This window comes from Corylus avellana, chromosome 4, assembly GCF_965113065.1.
Source record: "Corylus avellana chromosome 4, dhCorAvel1.hap1.2, whole genome shotgun sequence".
Lineage (NCBI taxonomy): Eukaryota > Viridiplantae > Streptophyta > Magnoliopsida > Fagales > Betulaceae > Corylus > Corylus avellana.
The window spans coordinates 12,488,165-12,499,192 of record NC_142493.1 but is presented as its reverse complement, the minus strand read 5'-3'; the positions used below and the strand labels follow the sequence as shown (position 1 = coordinate 12,499,192).

The window sequence follows — 11,028 nt, the reverse complement described above, 5'->3', positions numbered from 1 at the left end:
TTAGCGCGTATGTAGAAGCGATGCAGATTGAGAAGCTACAGAGGATGAGGAGAACATAGAGGAATTGGTGTAATTATTGCATGAATATTGATTTCGTCCTCTGTCATAATCATTAGTACTACTCGACATAGAAAGCGACATTGCATTTCTACTCACTACGGAAGTAAGATGTTGCAGCCCCGGCACATTTGATGGGAGAACAGGCATTGGAGACTAAAAATTGAATAAATGAATTGTGTCCTTTATTGAAGGCCGAGGGTTTCAATTAGGAAGAGCACACCAAAGCCCAACAATCAACTAGCACTCCATTTTTTGCTCATCAAAATCTCCCCCTTGTCTTGGATCAGCTGGTTCAAGTATCTTTCCCATTCCATAGAGCTCCCAAACCCACTCCACCATGACTACTTGATCTTCAGGGGCCTTGGGGTTGATTGGTTTTCTTCCACAAGCAATCTCTAACGCGACAATTTCAAAATTATAGACATATGACCCCTTGCTAGCCTTACCGGTTGTGACACATTCAAGAGCCATGTAGCCCATGGTGCCAGGTACAATAGTGGGTTGTGACCATTTCAAGTGGTCCAGAAACCTTGCTAGACCAAAATCCCCAAGTTTGGCATTAAAGTTTGAATCAAGGATAATGTTGCTTTATTTTATATCCCTATGCACTACACATTCCTCCCACTCTTCGTTCAAGTAAAACATTGTCAAACCAATCCTTGAGCAATTTTGTACCTCATTGCCCATATCAACAAACTCTCTTGTGAATCTAAGCTTCCATTGGGCATGAACTCATAGACGAGTAAGAGTTCTTTCTCTTTCATGGCACCAGCCAATGAGCTACACCAATTCCTATGTCTCAATCAACCAAAGATTTTAACTTTCGATGCATACTCCTTCAACCCTTGTTTAGACCCTTTTGACACCCTTTTTACAGCAACAAAAGAGTTTGAATCCTTTAAAAATCCTTTATAAACCCCACCAAATCCACCCTGACCTCACTTCTCTTCATCATTGAAATTATTCGTGGCATGAGCCAATTCTTTATATGAGAACCTCTTCAGTCCTATTCCCCTCTGATACTCGTCATCCATACAACTATCAAGGGTAAGATTCTCTTCTATGTGACTCTTATTCCTCTTCCACAAGGCAAACATAATTAAAGCAAAGCCACCAACAACAAAAAGATCCACCAAGACCCAACCCTATGGCTAATCCTAATCGTTTTTTTTTTTTTTTTTTTTTACATGGGTTTGGGGCCAGATTCAGGCTCGGACTACCAATCACTATCACAATTGATTTGGTTACAATATTTTCCAAAGTAGAAATAAAATTCCATGAGAGAATGGTATGCATTGTAGGAGAAGATCTTGTTGCGGCTAAGAATCAAAAAGTTAGCCATTCAATTAGGTTATGATCTCTCAAATCAACAATGTAAAAAAGGGACTACTCTACAGTAGTATCTTTTATGAAACTAGTGAGGAGAACACTTAAATTATGAGAAATAGAATTATAGGTAATTTGAGCGTCATTGGTTCTCCCTTCACTAATAGAAGTATTAGCCCACCCCCATGACACATTAGTAGAAGATTTCAAGGAGTTTATATCAATACCTAAATGTACACAGAGCCACCCGAGCGGATCCCACAGTTTGCTTTGATAGATGTCAAACTCCATGGCGACAAAAGGATTGCTTGTCGAGTTTAGCCGCTGGTCATCCCTTGCAAGACCCATAGCACCGCCGCTGGTGCAAGTAGGAATCGTTGAACCTAGAGGTGCTGGGAAGAAGACAAGCCCATCTCCATAATTAATATTATTTTGAGAATCAAAGACAAAGGAAAAATGAGTAGTGAAATTTGTGAGGTTTTCGAATGCCTTGTCCCACAGGTACATGAGACTGGAATATGTGGCTCGACCTATGTTACGTGTCTCTCATGAGATCCATACGTCCTTCATCAGTTACTTGGTTGTGCTATGACTGTCAAGGTGTTTATCAAATAAATGTATCCTTTGGGCTATTGCCAGTTATGTTTCTGTTTTAATTGTAATAAATCAATATTGTAACGGGTCTATTACTATTGTGCCAGTTACGTACAGTGGTGTAATGGGTCAGTTATTGTAACTCTTATTTAATTGTCTTTGTGAATGACAAGAGCATCTGAAATTGAAACCCAAAAGCAAAGTGTGGAGGACGAGACTACCTTGAAGTGGTCTACCTATTTAATTTCATTTCCTTTCACAAAGCACCCCTTACAATTTGGTATCAAGGCAACTGATCCTCGGATGGCAGAAGGTACAAGGATGAACTAGCTCTTTGAGGACTTAAATCAACTAAAGGCTAGCCAAACTACATATCAAGAGACGCAAGAAGTTCACCAAAAAATGTTTAAAGAAATTACTCAACAACTCGACACCCTAGCCTCTAACTATGAATCCTTGTCTAGAAGGGAAAAGATGGAGAAGGGTCTTCTAATCAGCAAGGGCAACACCACACTAGATGGGAGAACCACAATTTTGGAGAAGACATTCCAAGGTGTTCCATTAAGCTGGATATTCCCAGGTTTAATGGGGACAACCCCACGGGTTGGATCCGTCAAGTGCAGCAGTTCTTTGAGTTTCACCAAATTCCAGCCTAACAAAGGATTACTATCTCAACAATTTACATGGAGGGAAGAGCCTTACTGTGGTATCAATGGATAGTGGCGTCTGGAGCATTGAAATCTTGGGAAAAGTCAACCCGAGCTTAGACCGTGAGGTTTGGCCCAACCTTGTTTAAGGATCTAGTGGCAGCCTTCACCAAGCTGAGGCAAACAAGGTCGGTTGAGGAATACCAGTCCCAATTTGAAGTCATGTCCAGCAAAATACAAGGGATAGATGCGGAATTTAAGGTTAATAGTTTTATTAGTGGACTGAGGGAGGAGATAAGGATTATAATGACCATGTTTAGGTCATCTACCCTCATAGCAGCCTCTGGCTTAGCAAGGTTGCAGGAGGAAAAGGAAGCCTTGAGTAGAATGGGTCCTAAATCGGAAGGCTACAAAACTGTACCACATGTTTTAATTTTTCCTCAGCCATCAAAGCCTTGCCTCCCATCTTAAATTCCCCCAACTTTCCTAGAAAAACTATATTACCCATCCAAAGAACCAACAACCAGTAGATGAGGGAGAGAAAAGAGAAAGGTTTGTGCTATTATTATGATGATAAATAGTCCCCAGGACACAAATGTAGAAGGCCAAAAATATACTTATTCGAAGTAGAGTTTGAAGGAGAAGTGGCAACCGAGCCCTTTATTCCAAAAATCTCTTCGTTGGAAAATGAAATTGATGAGCTGTGCAGTAAGATGGATGAGCAATTGAAAATTTACTTGAATGCTATCACTTGGACTCCCACCTTCAAGACTATGAGAGTGCAAGGAAAGATCCACAACCAGTCGGTGGTGATGCTCATAGACATGGGTAGTACGCATTGCTTCATAGACCCAAAGGTGGCAAGGAGAGCAAAGCTGGCTGTACAGGAGAATTGCAAGCTGTCAGTGATGGTTGCTCATGGAGAGAAGCTACCTTGCTCAGGATTTTATAGGGCAGCCCAACTCACCATGCAAGGTAACACTTTCCAAATTTCCTTTTACCTACTTACCTTAGGTGGGTGTAATGTTGTACTGGGAGTCAATTGGCTAAGATCCTTAGGTCCAATTCTATGTGATTTTTCCAATGACTATGACCTTCCTATTGAAAGAAAGAAAGATAGTGTTGGAAGAGCTATGCCCTTCGGGTCATACTTTGGAGCATGTAAGGAGATTTGCTTGGCAAAGTAGAATTGAGAGGAAGGGAATCTCGGTGTAGTTAGTGGCAGCCCAACCAGAATCCAACTCTCAAACAACCTCTCAACAAATTCAGACACTCCTAGACAAATTTTTTGAAATTTTTTCAGAACCTTTTGGTCTACCTCCTCCTAGAACCCATGACCACAAAATTACTCTATTGGAAGGTAGCCCGCCTATATGTGTAAGGCCATACCACTACCCGTACTACCAAAAGACAAAAATTGAAACATTAGTGAAGAATATGTTACAATCAAGGGTAATTAGACCTAGCCAAAGTCAATTTTCATCCCCTATCTTATTGGTAAGAAAAGCTTATGTTCCTTTCAAAAAAAAAAAAAAAAGCTTATGGTAGTTGGAGGTTATGTGTTGACTACCGTGCCCTAAACCAGCAAACTGTCAAGGATAAGTACCCTATACCAGTGATTGATGAGTTGCTAGATGAGCTCAATGGAGTTGAAATCTTTACCAAGCTTAACCTGAGGTCAGGCTACCACCAAATTAGGGTATGTCATGAGGATGTTCTAAAAACCGCATTTCGCACTTATGAAGGGCACTAATGCCCCTTCCACTTTTCAAAGCCTAATGAACCAAATTTTCAAACCATGTCTCAGAAAATTCATATTGGCCTTTTCTGATGGCATCCTCATCTATAGTCGGAGCCTCCCTAAACACATAGACCATTTGAGATTAACCCTAACAGTATTAAGAGATCATGAGCTCTATGTCAAGGCCTCTAAGTGTAGATTCAGGTGTCTTGAGGTGGATTACTTAGGTCATCTTATTTCCAAAAATGGGGTCAAAGCTAATCCTTCCAAAATATCTTCTATGTTCAAATGGCCCTTACCTACTTCTCTCAAATCTCTAATAGGTTTTCTAGGGCTTATGGGGTATTACCGAAAGTTTATTGAAGGGTATGAGGGAGTTGCAGCCCCTTTGATTAACCTCCTGAAGAAGGACTCATTCCAATGGACAGATAGTGCACTACAAGCCTTCCACAGCCTCAAAACAACCATGTGTAATCCATTAGTCCTAGCCCTTGCTAATTTATAATTGAGTGCGATGCATCTGGGATAGGAGTAGAAGCTGTGCTTATGCAAGATGACAGACCCTAGCTTACAGGAGTCAAGCACTCAAAGGGAGGAACTTGCACCTGTCTACATATGAAAAACAATTGTTAGCATTGGTGATGGCAATGAAGAAATGGAGGCCCTATCTCCTAGGGAAACAGTTTCAAATTCACACAGACCATCAAAGCTTGAAATACCTCCTTGATTAGAGGGTGGGCACACCAACATAGTAGAGATGGATTTCCAAGCTCCTATACTATGACATGGTTGTAGAGTATAAGAGTGGCAAAATCAATAAGGCAGCAGACTCCTTGTCCAGAATTCATGAAGATCAAACTTCAGGAAGCATATTAGCAATATCAACACCTGTAGGTAATTGGACTGAAGGAGTGAAGAGAGGGTATGTGGACAATCCACTACTGAAGCATCTACTAGAGCAATTTGAAGAAGGGAAGCTTGAATCCAATAAATTCTGGAGACACAATTGTATTTTGCTCTAGAAGGGGAGAATCCACCTAGGCACCCAGTTGGGACTTGAGGAGAAGATTCTGCAATTTATGCATGATAGGCCAACATGTGGTCACATGGGATACCATAAAACATTGGAGTGAGTGAAGAGGGAGTTCTACTGGTCTGGATTATGAAGGGTAGTTCGTAACTATGTCTGCAAATGTGAAATATGTCAGAGAAACAAGGTGGAAAACACTTCACCAGCTGGGCTCCTCCAACCCCTCCGTATTCCCGAACAAAATTGGTCTGACATTAATATGGATTTTGTATAGGGACTTCCAATCTCGCATGGGTTCAGTATGATTATAGTTGAAGTGGATAGACTTTCCAAATATGTCCATCTTATTCCTCTAAGCCACCCTTACACAACAAGTTTAGTAGCTACTCAATTTCTCAATCAGGTCTTTAAGCTGCATGGAAGAGACAATTGTTAATGACAAGGACCCGGTATTTACAAACCAATTTTGGAAAGAATTGTTCAAGTTGAAGGATATCAAATTTGCTATGAGCTCAGCATACCATCCCCAAACCAATGGTCAGACTGAAATAGTAAATAAGGGAATTGAGAATTACCTACATTGCTCCATAGAAGAAAAACCCAAAGATTGGTCACGATGGCTTCCACTTATAGAATGGTCTTACAGTACATCTGGCCACTCATCTACAAAGCTATCCCCTTTTGAAGCTCTATATGGAAACCCTCCCCCAAAGCGTCTCCCTTTTGTGCCAGGAACGACGATGGTGGGTGCTGTGGAAGAAACATTCAAGGAACGAAACCAAATCTTGCAGATGTTGAAGGATAATTAAATGGAAGCACAAGAGACGATGAAGAAATTCACTGATAGAAAACGCATGGATAGAGAATTTGCAGTGGGAGATTGGGTTTGCCTACGGCTCAAACCCTACCGCCAAGTTTTGACAGCAGCTAGGTGAAACCTTAAACTCTCACCTCAGTACTATGGGCCTTTTCAGTAGCTCAACGAATTGGTGCTATTGCGTACAAGCTCAATTTACCGGAGGGAACTCATTTTCATCCTGTGTTTCATATCTCCAAATTAAAGAAAAAAGTGGGTTCCAGAGCAAACCCAAATCCCTTTTTACCACCCACAAAGCCCGATGGAACTCTACAACCAATACCGATGAAGGTTCTCGCAAGAAGGCTAAAGCAAAAGGAAAATAAAGCTGCAAGTGAAATCTTGGTGCAATGGGAAGGAACAGTGGAGGAAGATGCAACGTGGGAGGAGCTGGAGCAACAGGTTTCGAGATACCCAGACCTTGTGGGAAAGGTCTTCTAAGAAGGGGGTATTGTTACGTGCCATTCATGAGATCCACGTGTCCTTCATCAGTAATAAATGTCAAATAACACTATATGATGTAATGGCTTTCGTACCCATCTACATGGGTATTCATTGATATGTATAATAATTCTTTACAACAAGATTTCCTACAATTTCTCAATTCCAACTAGCCATCAGATTACATCTAATAACAAATAATATTGAAACTAAGATATACACAAGTGACAGATAAGGGATAAGAGACATTATCCTTTATCACTTGAATTCAACTATGAGCTATCTTCAATGATATTTGAATTCAAACTTGAAGCTTCATCTTGTGCTTTATCATTCCCCCGCAAGTTCAACGGGGAGTCATGAACATTGAGCTTGTAATAGAACCATTTAAACCATGTAGATACAAATCGATTTTGTTAGAACATCCGCAATCTGATCTTTACTTGAATAGTTGTCTGCTAGACCGTGAGACTGTAGGTTGTTTTCTCGAACTCCAAGATATAAGATTTAAGGCAAGATACACACAATATGCACCTGTGGATTTTCTGTGATCCGGGCATCCAGCCACAGCCCAATCCGCATCCGAATAGACTTGAAGTTGAGATACAGTTGAACGAGTTATTAATAGTCCATGAGATATAGTTGCTTCAAATACCTTAAAATCCGTTTTACTGCCTGCTAGTGTAGATTGGTTGGGTGATGCATAAATTGACACACTCAATTTACTGCAAAAGCAAGATTAGGCCGAGTGAGAGATAAATATTGTAGAGACCCCACAGTGCTTTGAAAAAGAGTAGAATCCTCCATTGAATCACCTGTATTAGCTGATAAACTGTGAGAAGAAGACATTGGTGAAGAAATCGGTTTTGCTTCATGCATGTTGGTTCGTTTGAGCAAGTCCATAATGTATCTTTTTTGTGACAAAAGCAACCCATCCGGTCCATGGAGAACCTCAATGCCAAGGAAAAAGGGTAGTTGTCCAAGATCTTTGACTGCAAAATCCATCTCCAGTTGTTTCAAAAGATCATCAATTGAAGTCGGATTGGAAGCTGTGATGATAATATCATCAACGTAGATCAAAACAAAAATAGTAACAAATTCGGACTTGTATGTAAAAAGTGATGAATCTGCTTTGGATCCAATAAACCCCAAATGAATAAGTCTGCCACTAAGTCATGAAAACCAAGTACGAAAAGCTTGTTTTAAGCCATATAGCACCTTATTCAATTTGCATAAAAGTTTTGGCAGTGATGGATGCTCAAAGCCTGGTGGCTAGCTCATATAGACCTCCTCAAACAAGAACCCATGGAGAAAGGCATTTTGAATGTCAATTTGCCTCATTTTCCATCCCAGACTATAGATAAAACGGTGCAGATAGTTGTGGGTTTGACTATCGGGCTGAATATCTCACCAAAATCAATCCTAGCTTGTTAATGAAATCCTTTAGCAAGCAGTCGTGCCCTGTGGCATTCTATCGTTCCATCAGCTTTACGTTTCAGTTTGAAGACCCACTTGCATCCAACCACACTAGCAGCAGTTGACGGAGGAACCAAACTCCAAGTATTATTTGCAAGAAGAGCATTGAACTCACTTTGCATGGCCTGACGCCATTCAGGGATATGTATAGTAGTGGAATAACATATGGGTTCTTGAAGAGCCGATGCTTGGATTGTGAGAAGAGCACACGGAAGGGGGTATCTTATGTTGCCATCTGTGAACTAGCATGGACATCTTATATTATGCTAAGCCCGTGTTGCAATCGGATGAGTTCGAGTGGAGTCATGTGGTGCAAGTATAGGACTTGGGATATTAGGATTATCATGATGTGTAGAAGATATGGATGGCTCAGTGTTTGGGTGACCTGAATCCGAAACTAATGGAGGAGATTGAAGGGATACGGGTAACATGGTATATGAGGAAGTAGATAAAGATGATGATGCCATATTTTTAATTTTTGAACAAGGAAAAATTGTCTCATGAAATACTACATTACGTGAGATATAAAATTTTCCAGATTCAATGTGGAAGTAACAATATCCTTTGTGTTTTGAACTGTAACCCATGAAAACACACTCTTTTGACCGGAATTCAAACTTGCGATTATTGTAAGGTCGAAGATTTGGAAAGCGGGCACAACCAAAATTACGTAGGAATTTATAGTCAGGAATTGATTTAAATAATTTGTGGTAGGGAGACATGTAATGTAGAGTTGGAGTTGGTAACCTATTTATGAGATAGCATGCAGTTTGACATGCTTCATCCTAGAAAATTTTGGAAACATTCCTATCAGTTAGAAGAGCTAACACTACAAAAAAAACAAGGTTTAGTAACGCTTGGAATAGAGGCGCTTTAATAAAACATCCCCTTATGGGGACGTTTTATTGTGTAAACGACACAAAATAAAATTAGCAACGCCTGCGCAGAAAAACGTCCCCTTAATTCGGGACATTCCAATAGGACATGCCCCAATTTAGTTAATAAAGTGCGCTTGGCTGGCAAGCGCCCTTAATTCGAGACGCCTGCTATCTAGGCGCCCTTAATTAGGGGCGCCTAGCTGGTAGGCGCCCCTAATTAAGTGCGTCTGGCTGGCAAGTGCCCCTAATTAAGGGCGCCTGGCTGGCAAGCGCCCTTAAGTCGGGACGCCTGCTATCCAGGCACCCTTAATTAGGGGCGACTGCTAGCTAGGCACCCTTAATTAAGTACGCCTGGCTCGGAAGCGCCCCTAATTAAGGGCACCTGGCTGTGAAGCGCCCTTAATTCAGGACGCCTGCTATCTAAGCGCCCTTAATTAGGGGCGCTTGCCAGCTAGGCGCCCTTAATTAAGTGTGTCTGGCTGGCAAGCACCCTTAATTCGAGACGCCTACTATCAAGATGCCCTTAATTAGGGGCACCTGCCAGCTAGGCGCACTTAATTAAGTGCGTTTGGTTGGCAAGCGCCCTTAATTAAGTGAGCTTGGCTGGCAAGCGTCCGTAATTATGGGCGCCTGGCTTGCAAGCGCTCTTAATTCGAGACGCCTGCTATCCAAGTGCCCTTAATTAGGGGCGCCTGCCAGCTAGGCGCCCTTAATTAAGTGCACCTGGCTGGCAAGCGCCCTGAATCCCTTAATTAAGGGTGCCTAGATGGCAAGCGCCCCTAATTAAGGGCGCTTGCCATCTAGGCGCCCTTAATTAGGGGTGCCTACCAGCTAGGTGCCCTTAATTAAGTGCACCTGGCTGGCAAGCACCCTTAATTAGGGGAGTTTGCCATCTAGGCGCCCTTAATTAGAGGCGCCTGCCAGCTAGGCGCCCTTTGTTAAGGGTGCCTAGCTGGCAGGCGCCCCTAATTAGGGATGCTTGCCAGCCGGCGCACTTAAATAAGGGCGCTTGGATAGTAGGCGCACCGAAATTATTTTTGTTAGTGCGCGAGCTTAATTTTCCCTAGGGAAAATTAAGCTCACCTATGATTCCTTAGCTCTCACCTAATACTTTTCCCTACAATATTTTCCCTCTCCCCGTACAGTATCTTTAATTCAAATAAATCTTATGAAATTTTTCGTTAATTCTAACCCAACGCTCACCCACTCACCACCGAATCCCTACCTATGAACTAGTCGCACGTACGTGATGGCCGGTTGATCCCGTTCGACTAAACAACCTTGACCGACGGAATGTGGGTTTTAGTAGCGAAAGGATATAGTTTAATTTGATGGTCGGGGTTGTAATGTAAAGTTGGTAGTCAATAGGGGTATATGATAATCGAGTGGTCGTAATTCATTGGGGGGAAATGATAATTAATACCCATAAAATTTACAAATTAATTTTTTTTTTTTTTTTTTTTAAATATGGGTTGGTTGCCGGTTGGTAGCCACCCCCTTTGGGGGAGGGGGTGGCCAAGGAGCCATCCTAGTGGCTCGCTGCCACCCTTGACCCATTGGGGTGGCGCACAGCCACCCTTGGCCACCCTGGGGTGTCTTGCGTGCCACTCTGCAGGTGGGGTGGCCGTCGAGCCACTCCCAGATTTTGCTGGGGGTGGCCGTGCACCACCCCCAGCCCCCAACCAAATTAATCAACGATGGCCCAAAGGCCACCCCCACCTAAGGGGTGGGACGTGGGCCACCCAATGGTGGCTAGGGGTGGCCGCACGCCACTCCCGGCCATTTCTGGGGGTGGCTTGTTGGCTACCCCCTCCGATCCCTGCCCTCATTTTTTTTTAATATTAAAATTAATTTATATATTTAATATATTTATTTACTTTTAAATAAGAATGACATGTATCTATTGGTAATGATGTGATACACTAATGGAATCCGTTAACTACTTTGACAAAATTTAATTGATAACAGGAATTAAATTA

At 42.0% G+C, this 11,028-nt stretch overlaps 1 pseudogene; it reads right to left on the bottom strand.

Annotated features, from left to right (window-relative positions):
• LOC132178080 (L-type lectin-domain containing receptor kinase IX.1-like) lies at nt 1-2,851 on the bottom strand (annotated as a pseudogene).
• Between the last annotated feature and the right edge of the window lie 8,177 nt (nt 2,852-11,028).